The following is a 7,056-nucleotide window of genomic DNA, read 5'->3' as shown; positions in this document are numbered from 1 at the left end:
ATGGCTTACTCAACCTGCTTTCGTATAGAACCCAAGACCACCAGCCCAGGGATGGCACCACCCACACTGGGCTGGGCCCTCTCCATCAATAAATTACTAATTAAAATGTCCTACAGCTGGATTTTATGGAGGCATTTTCTCAATCGAGGTTTCCTCCTTCAGATGATTCTAGCTTATGTCAAGTGGACCCGACACTAGCCAGCCCACCTGCTCATGCTTCTCCCGTACCTCCCTGGCCCAGTATTTCCATACTGTTATAACCAATTTCCCCTGGCCAACAACCAACTACCCTACCCATTGCTCCCTAGGGAGGACATTTTTCTGGTGTGTCCTCCAAGATCCTGTCTCATGATCATAAGCTTTCCCATATACTTATACCTTTGATCTGTGATCTAGATTAAGCCCTTTCTCCTTTTAATTGGTTTTGTCACAATATTATAGTACAGAAACAGGAAAAGCAACCGGGGCGTGGGTGTTAAGGTAAAACCACACAGGTGGAGTGGCTTAATCAACCAAAGTTGGGCACAAGCCAATGTCCAGCTAAGCATTGGTCACTAGACATCCAACACTGGGGGTAACCGATTTCTCCTGCAGCTTCTCTTCTATCCTTCCTCTTATGGATACATCCTCTTCTGGTCTGTCTTCCTTCCATGTGCACCCATCCCTATTAGCTCTGTATGTTCCCATTTCTTCGGCCTATACAAATGCCACCAGACAGTTAGGAGCCACCCAACCTAACGGCCTCATTGCCATTTAATCTTCTCTTGAAAGGAGATTACAGATGGTCTCCTACCTTCAGGGTCCTGCTCACTTTTTCTTGACTCAAAATCAGTACACACGACTTAGAAAACCTACTTCTTCCGTTTGGATCCTTTCCTGAGCCAGCAACGTGTGATGCGATCCTTGTCTCTGATGTCAGGGAGCAGCAGCCTGCCTCGGCTCCCAGATAGCCATGAGATGATAATGGCCACCAACGGAGTCAAGGAACAGGTGCATAGTTACATTCTGATGTATGGGGGGGGGGGGCATGATTCAGCCCATAGCAGTGATAAAGCAAGCACAATATCCGTGCTTCCCAATTCCACCTTTTATGTTACCATTACTCCCCAGCTGTTGGTGGTGTCCCCATCATTGCTCACCTCACCTTCCTTTCTCACTCATTCTCTTCAGCATTTTTGGGAGGAAGGGTTTGGTTTTGTTTTTGGAGGCAGGGTCTCATGGGAGCTTACACTGCCCTTGAACTTGCTGTGTGATGTATCAAAGAGGACCATGAACTCCTAATCCTCCTGCTCCCGTGTGCTGCGAATACTGGGGTGTGGTGGTTTGAATATGTTTGTCCCAGGGAGTGGCACTATTAGGAGGTGTGGCCTTGTTGGAGGAAGTGTGTCACTGTGAGGGTGGGCTTTGAGACCCTCATCCTAGCTACCTGGAAGATAGCCTTCTGTTTGCCTTCAGAACAAGATGGAGAACTCTCAGCTCCTCCAGCGCCAGGCCTGCCTGGACACTGCCATGCTTCCTGCCACAGTGATAATGAACTGAACCGAAAGAGAACCAGAAAGCCAGAGTGGCTTTGGTCATGGCTTCTCTTTACTGCCATGGAAACCCTGACCAAGCAAGGAGTGGGCAAATTGCCTAGTTTATGCAGCACTGGGGAATCAAACCCAGGGCCTTATGACCAGGCAAGTGCTCTCCCAACTGAGCCCCTGTCCATCAAATTCAGAGCATTTTTGTCATTCCCAAAGCCTGGTGGTCATTAGCAGTCACGCCTCATTTTATGTCAGCCCAAATTGTATAAATTTATCTTAGGAATGTGTTTGCATTCCTTACTGATCAGCCCTCAGGAGCCTGCACACTGAATCAGGGCTCCACCCCCAACTACAGCTCAGCCAAGACCTCAATGTCACCAAACCTGAGGAGCATCTTTGTTTGTCTCTCTTGATTTTACTCATTCCCTCAGGAGCGTCTTCCTCAGAACGAGGCTTTTCCCCGGTTTCCTGACATACCTTCCAGTTTTCGTCTCTCTGTGGATATGTATTTAGCCTCCTCTGCCGTGGGCCTCTCTTACCTCATGCCCAAAAAATGTCAATCTCTTGTGTGACATCTCCACTTACATACGTCACATGTCAAACACATCATCTGCCCCCACCTCACAGCCTTCTGCTACTCCAACATCCTCTGCCTTGCACCAATCTCTTCTAATTACTCAGACAAAAAGAGGAGTCCTGCTGGCTCCATCCCTACATCTGATCGATCGGCATTTTCTGTCCATTTCCTTGCAAACCCATTTGTGTTCCTTGCTGTCTTCATGGCTCTGTCAATCGGACGCTGCCACCTTGTACCAGGACTGTGGCAAAGCTGCGCTACTCTCATTCTGACCTTCCTGTCCTCTCCAGCCAAGAAGAGACAACAGGGTGCGAATGCCAATGGAAGGTGGTGCACCGCCTTTTTGGTTCTTTTCTGAATACCCAAAAATACATTTATTTAATATGTAACCGTTTTATTTGCAGTGCAGCAGGTACTAACTATAAAAATCAAGCCTTTTTTTTTTTTTTTTTTTTTTTTGCAAAACAATCGAGTATTCTCAAATGAAGAACTAAACTAACAGGTTTAGGGGGACTGGATACCATGTAAGGAAAGCACACACATTTTAGCTCACCAACAGGCTGCTAATGCGATCAGATCCCAAGGACAGGCGGATGATACGCAGATTGAACTCGAAATGGGAGGTGTCTGAGGTTGTAAGTCTTCTCCGAGTCTTCAGTTGCACTCTTATGTGGCGTTCTGAGTTTTTCTTTTGATTGCTCAGTCAGCTGACTCTACTGACAGATACAGGTTGGTTCCGTGTTGAAGAAAGCATACAGTACAAAATACAGAGACACGTCTTCCTGTCCTCTTCATTCTGAGCTCCGACCCAAATAGTCACTGCTAGGATTGAGTTGGAACAGGGCTCAGAGCCATCTGATGTTTTTAATGATTTAACATAATTCAATTTATTTTTGTAACGATTTATTTATTTATTTATTTCATGTATATGAGCACACCATTGCTCTCTTCAGACACACACCAGAAGAGGTTATCAGATCCCACTACAGATGGTTGTGAGCCACCATATGGTTGCTGGGAATTGAACTCAGGACCTCTGGAAGAGCAGTCAGCGTTCTTAACCACTGAGCCATCTCTCCGGCCCCAATTTATTTTTTTTAATCATATTTATTTACTCTTTCTATCTCTCTGCCTCTCTGTGTGTGTGTGTGTGTGTGTGTGTTTGCGCATGCGCGACACAGTGCACTTATAGACATCAAAGGACAATTTCTGGACTTGGTTCTCTCCTCCCATCATGGTGGCCCTGAGGATGGAACTCAAGTAGATAGTTAGGCTTGGCAGTAAGCACCTTTAACCACTGAGCCATCTAGCTGACCCTTAATTTTAAAACTATAAAAAACATTGTTTTTTTTTTTTTAAGAGCTATAACAGAGTAGTGGGTGTAGTTTAGGAAGCAGCACCTGGAAGTATAAATACTGGAGGCAAAAGGTTTGGCTTTATATTCTAGCTATGCCACTTCTCTAAGGGACATCTCTGGTGACACTACTGCTTTCCCTCAATGTTCTCTTGACTCGTAAAAGTTACTGAAAAAGACTGAAGGTGATTACAAATGGGGCAATCTGATAAGTCCCTTGTCCTTACCAGGCCAAGGTTACGGCTTGTGAGAAATGAGTCTTAACCAGGCACCGGTTGGAGGGGTCACCGCTGTGACAAGTTTATTGCCAGCAATCAGACTCTTTATACCCTTACCGGAAACAAAATATCATGGGGGTTGCGAGAAAAAATACAATGGTAGTTGCCAGGGTTCGTTAGCATTTCCAAGCTACACAGGGCACACAAGATTAATGGCTAAGGCCAATTGTCCTGTCAGATTTCTATATGCTTCACTGACTTTTAAGGAACATGGAGACACACAGATGTGGCCTGAATGCTCCACTGCCTGAGTGAGTGGCTCTGTATCTCAGGAACTGGAAGGTACATTGTGCCCCAGGAGCCACTGGCTCTAACCTGAAAAATCTCATGAAGTGTGACTCTCAAGGCAGCTAGACCAGGCCGACTCCATGACTGCCTGCCGTCCCCTGCTTAAATAAGCATTCAACCAATAGTAGGTGTTTGCTCGTGGATTGCCCTGACCGTGTGAGTCCTATTTAAAAACAAAAATGCTGGGGGGGGGGGGGACACCTTACCTTCTATCTGTTTTTGTTTTGTTTTTTTGCTTTACAAGTAGAAGCAGGCTCCTTTAGTATTGCCTCTCTTGAGCTTTTTTTAATTTTTAACTTTTTATTGACTCTTTGTGAGCTTCACATTATGCACCCCATTCCCACTCAACTCCCCCTCCCTTCCAATCTGCTCTCTGCCCTTGCAACCTCCCTCCCAAACGAAAATAAAATAAAAAATAAAAATAAATAAATAAATAAAACAGAGCATAGAGAACATCTCATCGTGGAAGCTGTCATGTGTCACTGTGTGTCCCACTATGTACCTTATACCTTATACATTGTCCTTTTGTCCACACATCTTGAACCATTAGTCTGGTTCGAGGCCTCTGGCTTCTACTACACTATCAATACTGGATCCTCACTGGGACTCCTCCCGGATATCCTGTTGTTGCCCTGTGTCATGGAGATCCTGCAGCTTTGGGTCTGCAGGACCAGCCCTTTCACATGCTAGCAGTGACTAGCAGGTCACAGATGAAGGAGGTTTGGGGGTTGATCAATTCAAAGCTCTGGATCTGGGTCTGACTTGGTAGCTGAGTTGGTCAGCCCACCAGCTCTCCAGCACCCACACCACCATGCCAGAGGGTGAGCTCTTCGGCACTGTCCTGGTCAGTTCACCCAGCAATAGGCAGAGTCATCTCTTTTACTCTCATGCCACCAGGACTAGCTTATACTGTGCTATCCAGGCAAGGTGCAGAGAGCCCACTCTCCCTGAGTGTTGCAGCCGGTGAGAGGGAGGGTCAGCTCTCCAGAGTTCCTCAGCTAGTGAAGGGCAAAGCCAGCACTCCACAGCCCTTAGACATCAGTGTGGTTACAGGTGGCGGCCCAGACCAAGGACACCTGTGTACTCTTTGTTGATAATATGAGCCATTAATTAACATCGGCACAGACCCCTCCTGCTGAATGGCCATGGACCCAGACATGACCCTCAGAGGCAGCATGACACGTCACAGCGACCTCAGATGGTGGGGCAGGCTATTTACAACAGGGTATTCCTCTCCACCCTTGCCTCTCCAGTTCCATCTTTCTTCATAATGCTCAAACTGTTCCTCTTCTCTCTCTGTCCCATCTGTATACCCCATACTTGCACATTGCAGTGGCTCCTGCTGTGGGAAGGCCTCTGTGTGACTAGAGGGCCTCTGGTTGTCCTCTACCTGCACCTAGTGGCCTGTTGGCAGATGGGTCTCTGGGTGTCCTTCACCCACCTGCTCAGCATGGCACGGTATCAGGCAAGGGTGGTGGTGGTGGTGGTGTCTCCACCACCTTCCACAGTCACGTGGCATGGATGCAGGCAAGGTTCTGGGTGTCTTCCCTGGCCTGCACCATGCATGGCGCTGCTGTGGGTGGTGCTCTGGGTGCCGTCTTCCCCCTGCGCTGTGTTTTGTGAGCAGCCGCGAGTCTCTGTATTCGCCCCGGTTCATTGCCAAGAGATGCTTCCAGGGTTAAGGCTGAGGGTATCATTTGTTTAAAGGTATTAACGCAGATATTTAGAAGTCAGTTAACACTGTGTAAACTCAATGCAACAAAACAGTGAGTTCCCCCCTTAGGTCCAATGATATGTGGTTTTGATGGGTTTAACATACCAAGCATGGGTTCCCTCCTGAGGGTCTCAAACCCAATCAGAGAGCATTCGGTTACCCCATGGTAGCCTTGCCACCATTACGCCCCTCGCCTGGCAGGTTAGTATTGATGTGCCCGGGGTTCACAGCTAAGTCAGACCAATGATGCCCCCTTTCCTCCTGCAGCCTGCACAGTCCCTTCTGGCACCGTAAAACATCCCACCAGGGAGGAAGGGTTCATTTGATTCTAGAGTGATTACTCTATGTCTTGCAACTGAGGTGTGTAGTATCTTTAGTTATAGAGCCTTGTCACCTAGTTCTTGGCAAGAGCCTATGCTGTCTTGGGGGCCTCTGGAGCCTCCCTGAGTATCAAATCATATGAAGGTGTCTCTCCTGCTAGTGAGATCTTTTTTTGTTTTTAAGTAACTCTCAGCTTCTGGGGGCAGCATTACCCAGCCAGTCAGAGTATCTCCCTTCTGATTATTTAACCCTCTCCCCTGAAAAAAAAAAAAACACTATGCTTTTTAATTGAGTTACAAGACAACAGATTTCCGTGTGGCTTTTCCACACAGCCTTTATTTGGGTTGTGCTTCTCTTGACCTCCTTATCCAGTTCCCATCGCCACGCTCCTCTCCCTGCCTAAACCTTTTACTCCCCAGCAGTCTCCCTCTCTGCTTTCATTTTTATGGTCTCCTCCTCCTCCTCTTCCTCCTCCCTCTTCCCTTAAGGCACCGCTCTGGAACTGGCCACAGGGAACATGTGGAGGTCAGAAGACAACTCTCTGCTTCCACGATGTGGATCCCAGGATATGACCTCAGGTCATCAGGATGAGCAGCAAGCACCTTTATTCACGGAGCTCTCCCCACAGCCCTTTAGTTTTTGTTTTATTTTGTTTTGTTTGAACTTGAGACTGCTTTCTAAAGTGTCCTCACTATTTATCCCCCTCAGAAGAATGCATAAGGTAGACCTATATATTATTCCTCCCCACCCCCCGCTGGTTATGTAATGTTCCATAACAGAATTCTCTTCTCCTTTGTTCCTTGTGGTTCCTCATTACTTTATCTCCTTAACAATTATATGCCAGGCAGAATAGGGGGCATTGGGTAAGTTACAAAAGACAATTTGATAAACATTCCCAAATAATGAGGGAGAGAGAGAGAGAGAGAGAGAGAGAGAGAGAGAGAAGAAAGGTAAGGAAAGAAAGGAAGGAAGGAGAGAAGGGAGGAAGGAAGGAAGGA

This window comes from Mus caroli, chromosome 3, assembly GCF_900094665.2.
Source record: "Mus caroli chromosome 3, CAROLI_EIJ_v1.1, whole genome shotgun sequence".
In the NCBI taxonomy this organism is placed as follows: domain Eukaryota; kingdom Metazoa; phylum Chordata; class Mammalia; order Rodentia; family Muridae; genus Mus; species Mus caroli.
The sequence above is the reverse complement of the archived record's forward strand: the minus strand, read 5'-3'. Positions refer to the sequence as shown.